This window comes from Macaca nemestrina, chromosome 3 (assembly GCF_043159975.1).
Source record: "Macaca nemestrina isolate mMacNem1 chromosome 3, mMacNem.hap1, whole genome shotgun sequence".
NCBI classification, from domain to species: domain Eukaryota; kingdom Metazoa; phylum Chordata; class Mammalia; order Primates; family Cercopithecidae; genus Macaca; species Macaca nemestrina.
In genome coordinates, this window is record NC_092127.1 from 133956312 (window position 1) to 133977527 (window position 21216).

The following is a 21216-nucleotide window of genomic DNA, read 5'->3' on the forward strand; positions in this document are numbered from 1 at the left end:
GGCAGGGATAGGATCATTTCTCAGACCCAGGTATTGATGTTATCTTAATTCTTTAGTCTGGAAGAACTTGATGAGAGGGCAGGCGGATGATAAGAATTTCCTTAATCAAACCCATTTTTCATGTCTCCTAGGGCTACCCCTTCATCTGCCCATCTCCAGAGAAAGATCTGAGTGCTCTCACTTCTCCAGCTTTTCTCACAAGACAGTTGTTACTAGACTGCTGAGGGAAGTGGAAAGGAGGCCTGGGAGGGGGCTCTGATGGTGGCACCCAAGTCTGGAGTCAGGGTGAAGGAGGTCAGGGACTAGCGGCTGCCATAGTATGGGCACGCGGCCAGGCTGATGATGAGCAACGTGGCCAGGAAGAGGGTGGCTGTGAGCTGCAGCCGCAGCAGGACTGCTGAGATCATGGCGTGGACCACCAGCGAGCAGGACACAACCAAGAGGCATGTGATGCTGCTGCCGTGCTTCATGACAGTGGACATGAGCAGTCCGTTTAGCCCTAGCTCAGCACCACAAGTTCTGCTCATGCTGACAAGCCTTCCAGGAGGCCTGGGCCGGGGCCACCAGCGGATGCAGATCTAGATTCAGGAGCACACCAAAGACATTTAGAATGTCTAGAGGCAGACATTCTAAAGTGCCAGGGGCAGCTGCCGTCTCTTCATGAGCAGCTCTGTATGCAGCGACGACAGACCTGAAATGAGGCAGTCCAGGATGAGGAGCAGCAGGCCCAGCGGAGTGATATGTAGGGGCATGGGGCTGGCAGCAGCTTCTGGAGGGGGCCCAGGAAGGGTGTTCTCAAGGTCTTATGGGCCGTCTGGTGGATAGCAGGCCCCCGCAGCCATCAGCAGCAGTAATGCTAACCCCTGAGGTGCAGAGAAGCAGTGCTGGAGGCAGAGACAGTGGAACAGGGCCCGCTTCCAATCTTGAGATTGCTCAGCACCTGATAGGTGCCGGGGTCCATGTCAGGCTGAAGATAGATCACCAGGTTGTTGTTTGTGCCACAGATCAGGGCTGATAGTGTGAAGAGAGCAGCTTAGTGCCAGAGTGGGGGCCCCTTACAGCCATGCTTGCCAGCTCACTATAAGGGAGAAAGTGCTTAACAGTAGTTTGGTCAACTCAGCTCCACAGCTGAGGAGGGCTGGAATTCCGGGCACCTGGCTGTCCACGTGGCACAGTGCCAGCATGGGGGATGGGCACCATACGTGGCAGTGGATAGGAGTAGCATCAATGTCCAGTACACTCATACCCACCCCAGACCTTGGGTGGCCCATGTAGTTAGCAAGGGGAGTGGGATTGCAACACATTTAGGGGAAATCAAGTTATGGAGCCAGCTCCCAGTAGGAGGAGCCATGGAGCATTGCCAGAGAGGATACTGAAGATCAGAGTCATTTGCCAAGGCTTGAAGAGTAAGGGACTGGTGGCCCTTGAAGCCACAGTCTTGGGGCCAGTCTGACGGAGTTAGGGGAGGGAAGAAGGAATCCAGCGTGCAGGCTGACAAGCCACTGTGCACACTCTGCAGGAAGGGAGGCAAGGATAAAGGCAGCATGAAAGTTGGAGAAACAAATGGATGACAGCCAGGGAAGCCAGATAGTGTCTCTACCTTCAGGCCCCAGCTCCTTATTCTGCCTCCCTCATTGCATCTAGAGCTATTCGGGCCCTTGCATAGTGACTGCAAATAGTCAGTCTTTCAATGTCATCTCCACGTTGGGCACAGCATAGTCTGAGCTGCATAGATTGTCAGCGCAGGTGCCCCTTGCAAAGCCCAATACTACTGTTGCCTTCAGTTTGGCCACCACAGCCAGCCAGGAATCCCTTGAGGAATGGGGAGGACAATAGCGAGCCATCCCGGCCTGCTTTGCTGTTGACTTTGTCTTCCATGTGCCACTGCAGGCGCTCCAGCTGGTTCTTGAGAAATGCCAGGTCCTTAAGCTTAGGCAGAGAATCCTTGTCATCTGTCACCTTCCCCGCCAAACTTCTGAAGAGCACTTTCTATAAGTCAAAAGTAAGACAGTCTTAGTTTTGTTCTGTATATTTGATGTTTGGTGCATTGCAAAAGATGGCATAGCTTAGTAGGATGTTATTTTATTTCAGTTGCAAAGTAGGAAGGACATTGATAATTGTAGAAATGGGGAGGAGGTACATATATGAATCTGAGGCTGTATATTTAGTCTTCTGAACTTTGGAAATAGAGATGATTTTTTTTTCAGTCTTAGCAAAGGAAGTATTGTAAAATTTCAGAAACAATCAGGCTATTGATAAAGTATGCTTAAGTGGTAGAAAGAGTAATGCACTGAGAATAATGATTTTTTAAAAATCTTGATTCTGCTAGTAACTTGCGAGCCTGGACAAGTCCCTTAATGTCTCTGAACCTCTGTCTTCTTTTTTATAAAATCATATTTCTATATAACCTAAAAGGTCCCTTCCAGACCTAAAATTCTGTGACTCTGATTTTTCTCTATGGTCACAATGATTCTTTGCCTACTTCCACAGAGTATGAAGGTAACGGATATCCCTTATCAATGAAAATTACCTTTGAAAGTATAAGGCAGCAAACTGTGTTGCAAAGGGAATGTATGGAAATGGGCTGTAAATCTTGAACCTAATGGGGTTGCCTATGGCTCATTCTCTTCGGTGTGCACTGCCTGCAGTGTTGACTCCTGGTGTGCTGTGATTCTGGAAGAGAGGCACTCGGTCTTGAATGTGTAGTTTTTGACAGCCTGTTTCTAGATGGGACGCGCATCTAGACACACATCATTTCAGCGGTGACCTTCAAGGGCAATGATGCCCCAGCCTTCAATGTGTAACTCTTAGGTAACACATCTAAAATTGGAATTTGGCAACCATATAGGAAAAGAGGATAATGTCATGTTAGGCCAAAATAGGGTATTTTGGGGATGGAAAACATCAAAGTCTATACTCTACCCAAGTATAGATTTTGGTAAATGGATTTTAGATAGATTGTTTTTCAAGCTCCTTTATGTTTCCTTAGACTTTTTCACTTTTTGTAGTAATCACTTTTTTTCTGATGTTTACAATGTTCTATTATAAATGGAGCTTACCATCTGCCATTAAGGAAAGTATAAAAATCAGGCGGTGCTAGTCTTTTTCTCTCCGTAAAGTAATTTCCATCAGACATCATTTTCCTCTGCTTTAATCTCTTCTGCGAATGTGGTAGTGATCTTAAGTCATACAGCTTGTAAGGTGAGGCACATTACAGATACAAATCTGAGGATTTAGCTGGGCAAGGGAGGGAGAGATAAATGGTAAAAAAGGAGGTGGAGACGTTTATTGATAACTCATGTAATGCTTCCTTGTGAGTAAAGAAAAGCAGATTGGTCATCTATAATAAAATGTAGCCCAAATGGCATTTGCACAGTTGTAAGGTTTATTTCACAGCAAATCAGTATGCCTATTAGCATTTCACACATATCCCTGTCTCTCTGTCAAGAATGTTTGCAGATTCTTTGTTGTTCATGCTTAAAGGCACTTTTAATCTTCTGGTGTCTTGCTAATGGACCTCCTCTTGAAAAACAACTCTTCCAGTCTACACAGATGAATCTCTTCATGACTACTCTGTTTCAGTTTTTGATGAGCTCCTCAGGAATCACAGTTTCTGTTAGGATTAGCAGAAAGAATAAGATGGGAGGCCGTAATTTTACATTGTAATTCAGGATCAAAATCATAGACTTTGAAGTATTCCTGCTCCTTCTAAACAGAATTGCAGCTATAGCATCCTGATAGGTGTTTTTCAAATCTCTTTTTCTTCCCTTCCTCTTCTTCTTCTACTTCCCTTTCTTCTTCTCCTCCCTCCCTTTTTTCCTTTTTCCCCTCCCTGCCTCCTTCTGTCCTGCCTTTCTTCTCTGTATTTTAGGTACTTCCAATAAAGACACGGACACTTGTCTGCATCTTGAAAACCCCAGATTCAGTTTCATCAACATCTACTGAATGCCTGTTATATTCTTGATTCTGTGCTAGGCCTATTCTTATGCGTTGTCTTATTTAATCCCCATAATAATTATTTGAAAAAGCTATTTCATTTCCATTCCATCAATGAAGAAACTTGGGCCTGATTCACAGAGCTAGTATGTGGCAGAGGCTGAATGTGAAATTAGATCTTCTGAATTCTTCCTTTACTGGGTAGAAACTCTGCTTCATATGGTAAGTTGTATTAGGGTTCTCCAGAGAAGCAGAACCAAGAGGATGTATGGAGATATACGTGTGTATATATATTTATCATAGGAATTGGCTGTTGTAATTATGGAGGCCAAGAAGTCCCACCATCTGCTGTCTGCAAGCTTGAGACCAGGGAAAGCCAGTGGTGTAATTCATTCTGAATCCAAAAGCCTGTGAATTGGTGGGCCAATGTCCTGGTCTGAGTCTGAAAGCCCAAGAACCAGGAGCGCCGATGTTTCAGAACAGGAGAAGATGCATGCCCCAGCTTAAACACAAAGGTGAATTCACCTTTCCTCCATCTTTTTGTTTGATTTTGTCCCTCAACAAATTGGATGATGTCCAAGCTCATTGGTTGGGCAAACTTCTTTACACAGTCTACTGATTCAAATGCTGATCTCTTTCAGAAGAGGCAAACCTAGAATAATGTTTTACCAGCTATCTGGGCATTCCTTAGCCCAGTCAAGTTGACATATAAAATTAATCATCACAGAATTGCCATTATAAAAGGAACTATACCTTAGTGTGGAAGCGAGACAGCTATGATTAAGTGAGAACATGTGACCAGATTCTGGGTCCAGATTCTAAATGACTGATTCAGCCTTGGGCAAGGTTTTGACCTTGTATTTTAGACTCTTTACTGATTAAAAAGAGATAGGAAAAGTTGTCTTAGAAGAGTCTTAACCTATAGCTGTCTGTATTTACTGCAGAACCTTACTTTGATAAAATTTTAATTTTGTCAAAGTTAAACAACTTGGAACTCTTTAGTTGGGAAATAAATTCCAGCATAGTTGTTTTTATAGCACCGCAATTGATAGAAGTTATATGATCTAAATCAATTGTTAACAAATGTGCTCAATTACTGGGCAGAATCTTATTTGATGGGATTATCAATACATATTTGTTGAATACCTACTGTGTGACTGACACTTTAAATTCATGAGCTCATTTAACCCTTATATCATTTCTGTGAGTTCTCAATTACTTGCCTCAAAGGTGATAAAAATGAGGCTCAGAAGAGTTAAATAATTTTTCCAAGGTCACATAACTAGTAGGTGAAGTTGGGACATGGATCTTTGAATGCACAAAAATAGCACAATTATTACTAGTGTGGGATTTTGAGTTAGATTTAAGTTCCAGTTCTGTCTCTTACTAGCAGTGTAGCCTTTGGCAAGTGACTTGATCTACCTAAACCTTCATTTTTAGATTGAGCTACTTAAGAGGTCTGTTCTATTCTAAAGATTCAATTGCAAGTATCCCTTTAGCATGGCCTGACACAGTAAGTGAGGTATGCAATGGCACCTGCTTATAAGGGTTTAGCATGTTAAATGAGAGATGAAGCATAAAGATGAAATGTGAGCATTTTTTTCATAATGTATGCTAAAATGTTAAATCATGCAGTTTTAGCAAAAGATACTAGTGTGGTGCATGTGTTATATTAGACAGAACTTTGGAGTAGAGCTGGGATATGCAAAACCTTTCCCCGTCTTTACCACTAGCACACTGTGAATCTCAGAGCATGTTATTTCACTTCCATGTCCTCTGTGTGTCATCCGTTCATGCATTCATAAAACATCTACAGAGAGACAGCAGTGTGTCCAGGCACACTGTACGAGGAATCTAGGAACTGGAAAAGGAGCTAACATGTGGCATCTGTTCCCGTCATGGGCCAAAGAACAGCCTAATGGGAGGAGAGACAGACGTATGAAGACTTTGTAATGCAGTGTGAAAAGTGGTATTGTGGTGTTCAGAGCCAGGGGAGGCTTTATGGAAGAGGTGACAATTGAAGAAGCAATGAAGATGAGAAGGGACTCTGCATTATTCATCTTTATAGTAATATTTCCTAAAGCATTGAGTGCCATGCCCAACGCATAGTAGGCACTCAGTAGTGAATTGGATACTGATTTGCAAGGCGGACTTGTTTCCAACATCCATTCCTTCCTGTGTTTCTTGTTACAGCTCCTCTACCTCTTGAGGGAGCTCCACAGGGACTCGGTTCAAGTCCCTAATTCTCTTAGTGACAGTACACCAGGGTGGTTAAGAGCATAGGCTCTGAAGTCAGACTTCCTGGTTTCAGTTTCTGTCTGCTATTTGTTAGCTGTCTGACCTTGAGCAGTTACTAAGCTTTCTGTGCCTCTGTTTCCTTATCTATAAAATGGGATAATAGGCTGGGTACGGTGGCTCACACCTATAATCCCAGCACTTTGGGAGGCCGAGGCAGGCGGATCATGAGGTCAAGAGATTGAGACCGTCCTGGCCAACATGGTGAAACCCCGTCTCTACTAAAAATACAAAAATTAGCCGGGCGTAGTGGCACTCGCGCCTGTAGTCCCAGCTACTCGGGAGGCTGAAGCAGGAGAATCGCTTGAACCTAGGAAGCGGGGGTTGCAGTGAGCTGAGATCGCTCCCCTAAACTCAGTTTGGCAACAAAGCAAGACTCCGTCTCAAAAAAAAAAAAAAAAAAAAAGATAATAATACCTAGCATTATTAAATGGAAAAAATTAAATGCAAAGAACTTTGAATGGGGACTAAGCACTAAGAATAGTAATTGCATAATGAATGTTAGCAATTTTTATTTTTCATTTTGATACATTTTGCACTGAGTTCATTTATTAGAGTTCCACTTCACAAATACTCAGTTACCTGCAAAAATAGAATTTTTCTGATTGACAGTGGTCAAAAAGAAAAGGTGACTTATTTTAGGAAAGATGTTGCTTTTTCTTCGCCTGCTCTTGCTTTAAAGCATGGATCATAAGGTCCTAGTTAATGCCACAAGGAGCTCACATGTATTTTGCTAATTATAAGTCATGCTTCTCAGTGGCCCTTTTAACTGTTAAAATGACCTCTGGTTTCTGATTTTTCTTTACTCTTTATTAATAGTTAACAAACTGTTTAATGCGTGGTAGGAAAGCCAAGTAAGCCTGAAGCATTTAGAAAATGGCATGTGAATTAGTTGTAAACTGTTTCAGTAAACATTAAATGGGTGGCAATTACTTAAAGTGATTGCCTAAGTTTCATTAAAGTACTTAAAAGAAAAATATGTGCTTAATGCTGCTTTAATTATAAGGAACTTATTAGAGTAGCTTCCATCTAGGGTTTACCAAGTTAGCCTAATTCATAACCTCACCTAGGGCATTTTATACACATGCATTTTATACACATTTCTGATTTCACCCCTCACCCCCTGCCTCACTGAGACTCAAACCTGGTAATCTGTGTTTTTAATTATTTCAGGTGAATCTGCCAATGAGACCTGGTTGGAAAACACTGCTCAGGTGTTGTCTGGTTAAAAGCTTGCTTTCGATTTTGCATTCAACAATTGGAAAAAGCTCTTAAAGATTCTTCAGTATAACTGGTTACCAAGGGTTAATCATGGTGAATATAGAATGACACTAGCTGAGGAAATGGAAGTCTGTGATTTTTGATTGCCTTGTTAAATTGTCAACAGCAGCAGCACCACCATCATTGATTGGGTTATGGCAGGAAATGCTATAGTTAGATTTGCTACAAATTAGTTTAGATAGAGAGTATGGGTGAAAATAAGGTAATCTTATCAGATGTTGTCTGAGAAATGGAAGCAGTACATTTATCAGCAGAGTTGCAAAAGAAATGTTGAGTACACCTTTGAAACAAGGTTGCCTGCCGTGGATTATAGCCAACATAAGTATTCTCAAGGTGTGTGGAATCAATAAAAACCAAAGGTGTCAAGATGAAAAGAGCAGTCAGCTTGTATAGGTGCCCACAACTACTAATCATAACTTGATAGGTGTGGAAAGAACTGCTGAATACCCTCCCTCCCGCACTGCCCCAACTATGGCACTGCCCTAGATAGCCTTCTAAAACACACACCTGATTGTGCCACTCCCTGCCCGCAACCCTCAATACTTTTCTATTCATATGCTGGGATAAAGTCTAAATGCCTTATCAAAGTATATAGGGCCATTCACGATTTATCTACTATGTACTTTTATAGTCTTCGTTCTCTTCTCTTGCCACATTTTCATGCTATATGCTCAAGCCAATTGAAGTCTATACATGTAGTCTTCCAAAGTGCTTTGAGAAAAAAAAATCATATACCACATTATTCTGTGATAGACCCTAACACAGTGCCTAGTAGGGGCTCAATATACATAGTAGTTGTTTAATAAATGTTTATTGACAAATGAATAAATGAAAACACAATTACTGTAATGATCTCGTTACATGTGGATGTTTCCCTTTTGGGATGTAAGCCCATCCAGAGCACTATAGTGTGCACAGTTACTGGCACATAATAGATAGTCATTAAGCATTTATGGGGATCTGGCAAAATGGCCAAATAGGAACAGCTTTGGTCTGCAGCTCCCCGAGACCAATGCAGAAGGCGGGTGATTGCTGAACTTCCAACTGAGGTACCTGGTTCATCTCACTGGGACTGGTTAGACAGTGGATGCAGCCTATGGAGGGTGAGCAGAAGCAGAGGAGGGTGTCGCCTCACCCAGGAAGCTGGGGGACTCCCTCCTCTAGCCAAGGAAAGCCATGAGGGGCTGTGCTATCTGGCCCAGATACTACGCTTCTCCCATGGTTTTTGCCATCTGCAGACCAGTATATTCCCTCATGTGCCTACACCACCAGGGCTCTGGGTTTCAAGCACAAAACTGGGCGGGTGTTTGAGCAGATGCCAGGCCAACTGCAGGAGTTTTTTTGTTTCATACCCCACTGGTGCCTGGAACCCCAGTGGTGCCTGGAACCCCAGTGAGAGAAAACCGTTCTCTCCCCCTGGAAAGGGGGCTGAAGCCAGGGAGCCAAGTGATCTTGTGCAGTGGATCCTACTCCCATGGAGCCCAGCAAGCTACGAACTACTGGCTTGAAATTCTTGCTGCCAGCATAGCAGTCTGCAGTCGACCTGGGACACTCAACTTTGGTGGAGGGAGGGGTATCCACCATTACTGAGGCTTGAGTAGGTGGCTTTCGCCTGACCATGCTAAGGACTGGAAGTAACTCAACACAGCATGGCAAAGTGGCTGTGGCCAGACTGCCTTTCTAGATTCCTTTTCACTGGGCAGGGCATCTCTGAAAGAAAGGCAAGAGCCCCAGTCAGGGGCTTATAAATAAAACTCCCATCTCCCTGGGACAGAGCACCTGGGAGAAGGGGCAGCTGTGGGTGCAGCTTCAGTGGACCTAAACATTCCTGCCTGCTGGCTCTGAAGAGAGCAGCAGATCCTGACAAGGAGGGTTCTCCCAGCACAGTGCTCGAGCTCTGCTAAGGGACAGACTGCCTCCTCACATGGGTCCCTGATCCCCATGCCTCCTGACTGGGAGAGACCTCCCAACAGGGGTTGACAGACACCTCATACAGGAGGAAGGAGCAGGCAGGAATCTTCACTGTTCTGCAGACTCCACTGGTAATATCCAGGCAAGTAAGGTCTGGAATGGACCTCCAGCAAACTCCAGCAGACCTACAGGAGAGGGGCCAGACTGTTGGAATAAAAACTAGCAAACAGAAAGCAATAACATCAACATCAACAAAAAGGACCCCCACACACAGAAACCCCATCCAAATGTCATCAGTCTCAAAGATCAAAGGTAGATAAATCCATGAAGGTGAGGAAAAATCAGCACACAAATGCTACAAATTCCAAAAACCAGAATGCCTCTTCTCCTCCAAATGATCACAACTCCTTTCCAGCAAGGGCACAAAACGAGACAGAGAATGAGTTTGACGAATTGACAGAAGTAGGCTTCAGAAAGTGGGTGATGACAAACCCCTCTGAGCTAAAGGAGCGTATTCTAACCCAATGCAAGGAAGCTAAGAACCTTGACAAAGGGTTACAGGAACTGCTAACTAGAATATCCGGTTTAGAAAAGAACATAAATGACCTGATGGAGCTGAAAAACACAGCACGAGAACTTTGTGAAGCATATACAAGTATCAATAGCCAAATGGATCAAGCAGAAGAAAGGATATCAGAGATTGAAGATGAAATTAATGAAATAAAGCATGAAGACAAGATTAGGTAAAAAAGAATGAAAAGGATTGAACAAAGCCTCCAAAAAATATGGGACTCTGTGAAAAGATCAAACTTATGATTGAGGGGGTCCCTGAAAGTGATGGAGAGAATGGAACCAAGTTGGAAAACATACTTAAGGAAATTATCCAGGATAACTTCCCCAACATAGCAAGACACGCCAACGTTCAAATTCAGGAAATACAAAGAACACCACTAAGATACTCCTTGAGAAGGGCAACCCCAAGACACATAATCGTCAGATTCTCCAAGCTTGAAATGAAGGAAAAAAGAATATTAAGGGCAGCCAGAGAAAGGTCAGGTTACCTACAAAAGGAAACCTATCAGACTAACAGGAGATCTCTCTGCAGAAATCCTACAAGCCAGAAGAGAGTGGGGCCCAATATTCAATATTTTTAAAGAAAAGCATTTTCAACCCAGAATTTCATATCCAGCCAAACTAAGTTTCATAAGGGAAGGAGAAATAAAATCCTTTTCAGAAATGCTGAGGGATTTTGTCACCACCAGGCCTGCCTTACAGGAGCTCCTGAAGAAAGCACTAAATATGAATAGGAAAAATCGGTACTAGCCACTGCAAAAACACACCAAAATATAGAGACCAGGGACACTATGAAGAAACTGCATTAACTAATGTGCAAAATCACCAGCTATCATCACGATGACAAGATCAAATTCACACATGACAATATTAACCTGAAATATAAATGGGCTAAGTACCCCAATTAAAAGGCACAGATTGCCAAATTGGATAAAGAGTCAAGACCCATTGGTGTGCTGTATTCAGGAGACCCATCTCACATTCAAAGCCACACAGAGGCTCAAAATAAAGGAATGAAGGAATATTTACCAAGCAAATGGAAAGCAAAAGGCAAACAAACAAACAAAACGCAGGAGTTGCAATCCTAGTCTCTGATAAAACAGACTTTAAGACAACAAAGATCAAAAAAGACAAAGATGGGCATTACATAATGGTGAAGGTATCAATGCAACAAGAAGAGCTAACTATCCTAAATGTATATGCACCCAATATAGGAACACCTAGATTTATAAAAACAAGTTCTTAGAGAACTAAAAAGAGACTTAGACTCCTGCACAATAATAGTGGGAGACTTTAATACCCCACTGTCAATATTAGATCAACAAGACAGAAAATTGACAAGGATATTCATGATTTGAACTCAGCTCTGGACCAAGCAGACCTAGTAGATATCTACAAAACTCTCCACCCCAATCAACAGAATATACATCTTACTCTAAAATTGATCACGTAATTGGAAGTAAAATACTCCTCAGCAAATGCAAAACAGTGGAAATCAAAACAAACAGTCTCTTAGACCACAGTGCAATCAAATTAGAACTCAGGATTAAGAAACTCACTCAAAACCACACAAGTACATGGAAACTGAACAACCTGCTCCCGAATGAATACTTGAGTAAATAACAAAATTAAGGCAGAAGTAAATAAGTTCTTTGAAACCAATAAGAACAAAGACAAAATGTACCAGAATCTCTGGGACACAACTAGTGTTTAGAGGGAAATTTATAGCACTAAATGCCCAAAGGAGAAAGCAGGAAAGATCTAAAATTGATACCCTAGCATCACAATTAAAAGAACTAGAGAAGCAAGAGCAAACAAATTTAAAAGCTAGCAGAAGAAAAGAAATAACTAAGATCAGAGCAGAACTGAAGGAGATAGAGACACGAAAAACCATTCAAAAAATCAATGAATGCAGGAACTGGTTTTTTGAAAAGATTAACAAAATACATAGACTGCTAGCCAGACTAATAAAGAAGAAAAGAGCCTGCCTTCCAAGACTGTGGAGGAAATTCCACAAGATAGTAATTATTACAATAAAGATGTTGAAAAGCAAACTTTCAACAAGTTGAGTTGAAAAAAATCTAAATGGCTTTTATTAATGATTCATGAATTGGGCACCATCCCATCCATAAAATAGAAGGAATTCCAATGAGCAGAGCAGAGAGGGTTGGTTTTATAGGTAGAAAAGTGGCGAAGAAGCAAAAAATAGAGAACAAAAAGTAGATTGTTCATTTTTTTTTTTTTACTTATTTTTATTTATTTATTTATTTATTTATTTATTTATTTATTTATTTTTAATGATGGAGTCTCACTGTGTTGCCCAGGCTGGAGTGCAGTGGTGTGATGGCAGCTCGCTGCGGCCTCATCCTCCTGGGCTCAAGCGATCCTCCCACCTCAGTCTTGTAAGTAATTGGAACTGCTGGCATGCATTACTGCACTCGGCTAGTTTTTTAGTTTTTTGTAGAGACAGGGTCTCATTATATTGCCTGGGCTGGTCTGGAACTCCTGGGCTCAAACAGTCTTCCCACCTTGGCCTCCCAGGGTGCTGAGATTACAGGTGTGAGCCACCACACCCAGCAAATTATTCATTTCAAAGTTACTTTCCTTATAGGGTTAGAATAGAGGGGACTTCATTATCATACTGGCTCAGATAAACTGGGTCCCTTCTGATTGGCCACTGTGAATATCTTATTTTTTGGAAAGTTGGCTCATTTTAAAGTTCAGTTTGATTACAGGGCACCTAGAACTAGTGACTCCATTCTGGTTTGGTTTGCTCTGTTGGGCCTAGTCCAGGAGCTCAGTTGAAAACAATGGCCTCCCACAATTTTTATTTAAGAAGATAATAACAATTGTTAATGCTTACTGGAGGCTATTTCATTTAATTCTCACAGTAGTCTTGAACGACATAGTTTCCATAATTAACCCCAATTTGTACATGGAGAACCTGAGACACCAAGATGTATGTCAATGCACTTTGAAAACTCAAGCCCGAATTAGCCAGGTGTGGTGGCAGGCACCTGTTATCCCAGCTACTTGGGAGGCTGAGGCAGGAGAATAGCTTCAACTCGGGAGGCGGAGGTCGCATTGACCCAAGATTGCACCACTGCACTCCAGACTGGGCAACAGAGCAAGATTCCATCTCAAAAAAAAAAGGAAAGAAAAACAAAACTCAAGCCTGGTGGCCAGGCGCAGTGGCTCGTGCCTGTCGTCCCAGTACTTTGGGAAGCTGAGGTTGGTGGATCACCTGAGGTCAGGAGTTTGAGACCAGCCTGACCCATCTCTACTAAAAATACAAGGATTGGCCAGGCCTAGTGGTGTGTGCCTGTGGTCTCAGCTACTCGGGAGGCTGAGACAGGAAAATTGCTGGAGCCTGGAGGGCAGAGGTTGCAGTGAGCTGGGATCCCACCACTGCACTCCAGCTTGGGTGAAAGAGAGAACTCAAGCCCTATGCAAGTATGGAGATTGATTCGGATGAGACTGTTGAGGGATAGAAATACAAATGTGACTTTAGGGAAGTCACATCCCCAAACTGGGGTTAATTTTCTTGTCTGTAAAATGAAGAAGTTGAACTCTTTGAAGGTACATTAAAAACTCCGAGTCTAACTAGAAAAGTTGAATGTGGTTCATTGTCCATACACTATAAATAAATAATTTCATGAAAAAAAAAGAGAAGAATCAAATAGACACAATAAAAATTGGTAAAGGGGATATCACCACTTATTCCACAGAAATACCAACTACCATCAGAGAATGGTATAAACACCTCCAGCAAATAAACTAGAAAATCTAGAAGAAATGGATAAATTCCTGGACGCATACACTCTCCTAAGATTAAATCAGGAAGAAGTTGAATCCCTGAATAGAGCAATAACAGGTTCTGAAATTGAGGCAGTAATTAATAGCCTGCAAACCAAAAAAAGCTCAGGATCTGGTGGATTCACAGCTGAATTCTACCAGAGGTACTAGGAGGAGCTGGTACCATTCCTTCTGAAATTATTCCAAACAGTAGAAAAAGAGGGACTCCTCCCTAACTCATTTTATGAGGCCAACGTCATCCTGATTCAAAAACCTGGCAGAGACACAGCAAGGAAAGAAAATTTCAGGCTAATATCCCTGGTGAACATTGAGGTGAAAATCCTCAGTAAAATACTGGCAAACCGAATCAAGCAGCACATCAAAAAGCTCATCCACCATGATCAAGCTGGCTTCATCCCTGGGATGCAAGACTGGTTCAACATATGCAAATCAATAAATGTAATCCATCACATAAACAGAACCAATGACAAAAACCACATGATTATCTCAATAGATGCAGAAAAGGCCTTTGATAAAATTCAACATCCCTTCATAGTGAAAACTTTCAATAAAGTAGGTATCGATGGGACATCAAAATCATAAGAGCTATTTATGATAAACCCATAGCCAGTATCATACTGAATGGACAAAAGCCGGAAGCATTCCCTTTGAAAACTGGCTTAAGACAAGGATGCCCTCTCTCACCACTCCTGCTCAACAGAGTATTAGAATTTCTGGCCAGGGCAATCAGGCAAGAGAAGGAAATAAAGCGTATTCAAATAGGAAGAGAGGAAGTCAAATTGTCTCTATTTGCAGATGACATGATTGTATATTTAGAAAACCCCATTGTCTCAGCCCAGAAACTCCTTAAGCTGATAAGGAACTTCAGCAAAGTCTCAGGATACAAAATCGATATGTAAAAATCACAAACATTCCCATACACCAAAAATAGACAAACAGAGAGCCAAATCACAAGTGAACTTTCATTCACAATTGCTACAAAGAGAATAAAATACCTAGGAATACAACTTACAAGGGACATGAAGGACCTCTTCAAGGAGAGCTACAAACCACTGCTTAAGGAAATGAGAGAGGACACAAACAAATGGAAAAACTTTCTATGCTGATGGATGGGAAGAGTCAATGTCGTGAAAATGGCCATATGGCCCAAAGTAATTTATAGATTCGATGCTATCCCCATCAAACCACCATTGACTATCTTTACAGAATTAGAAAAAACTACTTTAGATTCCATATGGAACCAAAAAATCCTGTATAGCCAAGAAAATCCCAAGCAAAAAGAACAAAGCTGGAGGCATCATGCTACCTGACTTCAAACTATACTACAAATCTATAGTAACCAAAACAACATGTTACTGATACCAAAACAGATATATAGACCAATGGAACAGAACAGAGACCTCAGAAATAACACCACACATCTACAACCATCTGATCTTTGACAGACCTGACAAAAACAAGCAATGGGGAAAGGATTCTCTATTTAATAAATGGTGCTGGGAAAACTGACTAGCCATATGCAGAAAACAGAAACTGCACCCCTTCCTTACACCTTATACAAAAATTAACTCAAATGGATTAAAGACTTAAATGTAAAACCTAAAACCATAAAAATCCCAGAAGAAAACCTAGGGAATACCATTCAGGACATAGGCATGAGCAAAGACTTCATGACTAAAACACTAAAAGAAATTGCAACAGAAGCCAAAATTGATAAATGGGATCTAACTAAACTAAAGAGCTTCTGCACAGCAAAATAAATTATCACCAGAGTGAACAGGCATCCTACATAATGGGAGAGAATTTTTACCATCTATCCATCTGACAAAGGTCTAATTTCCAGAATCTACAAGGAACTTAAACAAATTTACAAGAACTAAAAAAAAAAAAAAAAAAAAAAACCATCAAAAAGTGGGCGAAGGATATGAACAGACACTTCTCAAAAGAAGGCATTTATGCAGCCAACAAACATATGAAAAAAGCTCATCATCCCTGGTCATTAGAGAAATGCAAATCGAAATCACAATGAGACACCATCTCACGCCAGTTAGAATGGTGATCATTAAAAAGTTTGGAAACAACAGATGCTAACGAGGATGTGGAGAAATAGAAATGCTTTTACACTGTTGGTGGAGTGTAAATTAGTTCAACCATTGTGGAACACAGTATGGCGATTCTTCAAGGATCTAGAACCAGAAATACCATTTGACCCAGCAATTCCATTACTGGGTGTATACCCAAAGAATTAGAAATCATTTTATTATAAAGACACATGCACACATATGTTTATTGCAGCACTGTTTACAATACAACGACTTGGAACCAACCCAAATGACCATCAATGATTGACTGGATATAGAAAATGTGGCACATATCCACCATGGAATACTGTGCAGCCATAAAAAGTAATGAGTTCATGTCCTTTGCAGAGACATGGATGAAGCTGGAAACCATCATCCTCAGCAGACTAACAGAGGAACAGAAAACTAAACACTGAATGTTTTCACTCATAAGTGGGAGTTGAATAATGAGAACACATGGATGCAGGGAAGGGAACAACACACACTGGGGCCTTTTAGGGGGTGGAGTGCAAGGGGAGGGAGAGCATTAGGACAAATTCCTAATGCATGTGGGGCTTAAAACCTAGATGACGGGTTGGTAGGTGCAGCAAACCACCGTGGCATATGTACACCAATGTAACAAACCTGACGTTCAGCACATGTATCCTAGAACTTAAAGTAAAATAAAATAAAATTAAAAAAGAGGTTGTGAATTTATCAATAACATGATAAAATTACAGACTGCAGTGCATACCATATCATAGGGGACTCTTATTATGCTGTTGAAGGGAGATTGGGTAAGCTAGAAATACTAAATAATAGTATGTTTGATTTTCTTGGAGTTTATAAAATTATCAAGCCAAAAAATGACTATCTGAATCTTGAAAGACTGGAAATTTGGCTGACTTCTTTTAGGTTTCTTCCTTTCCCACAGAATTCTTTGTTTCTCCCTCTATTCTGTGCCCATTAGTATTAAACCTGAAACTGATGCAAACCCCGTAGAAACAGAGCTGACCTATCCAGAGTTACTCTCCTGATAGTTTCCAGCCCACCTAGGTTTAGAGGACAGTTGTTTTGAACTATATACGGACTTTGGCTTGAGTTGGGTTCTCTAGGAAAACAAAAAATAGACAAAAGACATTGAATAGTGATTACTTTTTTTAATCATAGCTTTATTATGGTAAGAAACTGGAAGGATTCAAAAGAGTTGGTCATACTTACTTGGATTCAGGTCAAGTCATTGCCAAGCCATGGTACAGCCACTGATGTGGACCTTTTTCAATAGAGGCAGGGAAGACTTTATTCTCGGACTGGGCTCTAAGTACTCCTGGGGTTGAGTACAGTATAAATATATTTACCTGAAACATCCCTTTTATTTGGATATTTGGAAGGAATATTTTTATAATAAGGTAAATCTAGAACTATTAATTTTAAATATGAAATGTGAAAGTCTTTGAAGACAAAGCATGGAGCTTTGCAGAGATACTTTGAGGCCGGGTGGATGCCTCAGTTATTCCGTCTGATTAAAGTGTTGAAGAACACACACATTATACTAGTATTGGTTTGTAACATGGTAGATAGCATAGACATTAAGTCTTTGTTTTTTGAGTTAATCACTGAGGGAAACTGAAGTTCCATTTCACCACTTCCTGGGTATAGTGACAGTGGTACAATCTCTAGCTTCACTTTGTTGCATAAGAAACCAATTACGATCCAAAGCTGCAAAGAAAGATGCATTTCTGCCTTTAAGAACAAGTTTAAATAATGAACTGCTTTATTTAGAGCCAGTTGGAGGTCGCATACTGCTGGCAATTCCGAACCATTTAAAAAACAAAAGTTACGGTTATTAATTTTCGAAGCCACAAAAGCATGAATCAACATTATAGCAGTGTCAGTATCTCAGTAGGAACTAGTTTCAACTGAACTGTGGCAGCAAAATAAACGTTTGCAGATTGTTTTGACAAAATGTCATCCTCTGGGCTTCAATTTATTTGCCAACAGCCTTACTTTTGAAAAAAATCTTGCTGCACTTGAAATTTAGAAGAAAATCCTACCTCTGAACATTCTGGACCTTAACAAATAACTCTATCTGCAAGCATTTGTAATGTGGATCTGCAAATGTTTTAGAATGGAATAGGTTGCTAAGAGGTGTGTCTGTAAACATCTGTTTGACATATTTCACCATGGTGGAGATTAGGGACCCCTGGTACCCTTGGTGGTACAGGCCTTTTTTTAAAAAACAGAATTCACCTATGGGTTTTGAAAATTATTTATTTATTTATTATGATTTTTAAAAATTTAATTTAAAGTTCCAGATACATGTGCCAAATGTGCAAGTTTGTCACATAGGTAAATGTGTGCGACAGTAGTTTGCTGCACCTATCAACCCATCACGTAGGTATTAAACCTTGCATGTATTAGCTATTTATCTTGATGCTCTCCCTCCCTCCAGCCCCCACAGTCCCCAGTGTGTGTTGTTTCCTTCCCTGTGTTCCATGTGTTCTCATTGTCCAGCTCCTTCTTATAAGGGAGAACATGCGGTGTTTGGGTTTCTGTTCCTGTGTTAGTTTGCTAAGGATAATGGCTTCGAGCTCCATCCATGTCCCTGCAAAGGACATGATCTCATTCTATGATTTATTTTTAAAGAGATAGAATCTTGCTGTACTGCCCAGGCTGGACTTGAACTCCTGGGCTCAAGCAGTCCTCCAGCCTCAGCCACTCAAGTAACTGAGACTACAGTCATGCACCAGTATGGCCAACTCACATGTGTTTATAAGGTTCTCTAGACAAGGCTGCAACAGGGTTGTGTGTGTGTGTGTGTGTGTGTGTGTGTACTGTCAGATGATTTTATTCCTATTTTTCTAGTGTACACCCATCATTTGAAGCTTAGGCACATGCAACTCTAGGAGGTGAGTTTATTCCCTGAAATGAATATCTCTTTTGAAAGTTGCTTGACAAGTGTGAAGAAAATCATTTTCCAAAGCATTAACATCAATTTCATACAAAATTCTGCCTGTGTGTGTTTATATGCATTTCATCTGACTCTTAAACAGATCTATAACTCCCAAAGTTAGAACTGACAAATTTCTAGGCTAAGTTGTTTGAGCTCTGGAATGAATTTAGACAGTTCTTAAAGCCATTTAAAATCAGAGGAAAATACATTAAAAGGAATAGAAGGGATGGCTTGTTGTAAAGTAAAGGAATAATGGCTCAATCCCAAGCTTAGTATAGGGAAAGTTTAACACTCATTGCAAAGTATTTGGTAATACGTAGTCCTTGGATACTTTAAAAAGAAAAACAGACATTGTTATTATCAAGATTTTAACATGCCTCATTTTCAAAGAGTTCAAACCAATGGCTAGATATGTTTTTGAAATCTCCTGTTTGGACAGTGGGATTTAGAAAGGTGCCCTATGTTCACAAATACAGTAGAAATAGAAATGATGGGGGAAGCACAGTATAGCAGGAAGAGTATGGACTTTATGGTCAGACAAAGCTACATAAATGTTAAGTCTAGATCTCTCCATTACCAGATATGTGATCTGGGTAATGTATGCAATAACCTCGTTGAATACATATCATATATGAATATAGAAATAATACTTAGGTTATGGGAATGTTCTGAGGATTAAAAGAGATATGTTCACAATAAGTGCTATTTATCAATAGATGTTCTTATTAAGTAATATTTCTAATCTAGTGTCCTTACCAAACTGCTTGGCCAGGAAAAAATAGAAAGCAAGCTGTGAAGATTCTCTTCAATAAACCTCATAACTGTCCTTTGAAGAGGCTTGCAAGTGGTGATGAACTGAAAGAAGAAAAATAAAACTTGTGATAATGGAAAATAGAAGTATAAGTTTTGGAAGAAAAGACTGCAGTGGATGTGTAGCCCAGTTTGTACACACTCTAAATAAGATTGGAAAGCCAAGTTATTGTTCTCAGAGTCTGCTCATTTTAAATAGTAATAGATTCAAGATAGAGGAGAAACTCACTTCTGAAGTGAGCTTGATTTCAGCATGTGAAAGGATACATTTTTTTGACTTAGTTCAGAACATGCTAATTTCATAGGCAAATTAACCAATTGTCATTCATGTCAGGACATACCATGCAGACGTTTCAGAACAATTTTAATTGCAGTTGACATTTTTGAAGTGAATTCTTGGACATACACATCTATATGGCGTGGATGTGTCACTCTGTAGGAGAAAACTTAGTGTCAGCTGATTTAATAACTAAAGAATAAATTTTAATATTTAGGCATATTTTACATTAGTGACCAAAAAAAAAAAAACTCGATTAGAAACTGACTTTCAGAGTTCTATTTAGGGAATTCATTTAGCTGACATCACAGGTAACTCTTAGACAGCGCCTTTAGTGTGTTTTCAAGTAGGATTAGGTGAGTATAACGTTACAAGAACTATGCATTGGCCAGTTTTTCTTTGAGTGTACAAGACAGAAGTTTGGAGTTTATTTAACTATAATTTATTTTTATGTAAACCAGTAATGGAATCTTTAAAAATATTTAGGTTCTTGTTCTGAAAAATTAAGTTTTTTTTTAAAGGAACATGGTTAATGACTGATTTACACATGTTATTTTAACATGAGTTTTGTTCTATTGTAGTGGAGAATTACACTTCCTACCATCTCTGCTATGCAAGAGTAGAGAGTGGCTGGACATATCTTAGGCTGTAACGATCTTAATATGTGTGTTTTGGGTGCAGCTCAGAGATAACCAATGTTGTTTAATATTCGTTGGTGTCTCTTGGATTGCTGATTCTGTTTTGTTTTTAAGTCAGATTACTGCTTGAAGAGGAAAACTTAAATGATTGTCAATAGGACCTGTGAATCAAAACTTGTTCTGTACATAAAATATCCAGATTCATTTCAGTAAGTTACCCTTGTGCATAGCTTAGTTCCTTTCACCACATATTCTTTTTATCTGTGAACCATCGTGCATACTTTTTCTTTTCATTCTGTCTGTAGAAATCCTCATTCTATTCACGTGCTTTATTTTTCCATTGGATTTTCAGGTTTACTTAGATCTCTGGAGTTGGTTATATGCCTTTACCTCTTTAGGTTACTTTCACTGAGGTTTATTTATCTTGGCCACAATTGATGGGAAATTCACTGAAAACTTCATTCATTATGCAACTTCTTTAGGTAGTTGGCATTTAAATACTGCTAGTTAGTGCTCACTATACATCTTTGACTAAATAACAGGGTAAATAAAAGGTGAGAATATTGCTTAGCATTATTTTTTCCCTCTAAGAATGTCAGATTCAGTTTTTTCAATCTTTGTATTGAAAATTTGTTGGTATTACTTCTCAAAGAAAAGATGAGATCA

The 21216-nt window shown here is 40.3% G+C and overlaps 1 protein-coding gene and 1 pseudogene across 7 annotated transcripts in view; one reads left to right on the forward strand and one right to left on the reverse strand.

Annotated features, from left to right (window-relative positions):
- The window catches only part of LOC105477324 (solute carrier family 4 member 4), a 504202-nt gene that overhangs the window by 231771 nt on the left and 251215 nt on the right, over positions 1-21216 (forward strand). The gene's annotated exons all lie outside the window — the stretch shown is intronic.
- On the reverse strand, positions 303-9132 carry LOC112425818 (probable UDP-sugar transporter protein SLC35A4; annotated as a pseudogene).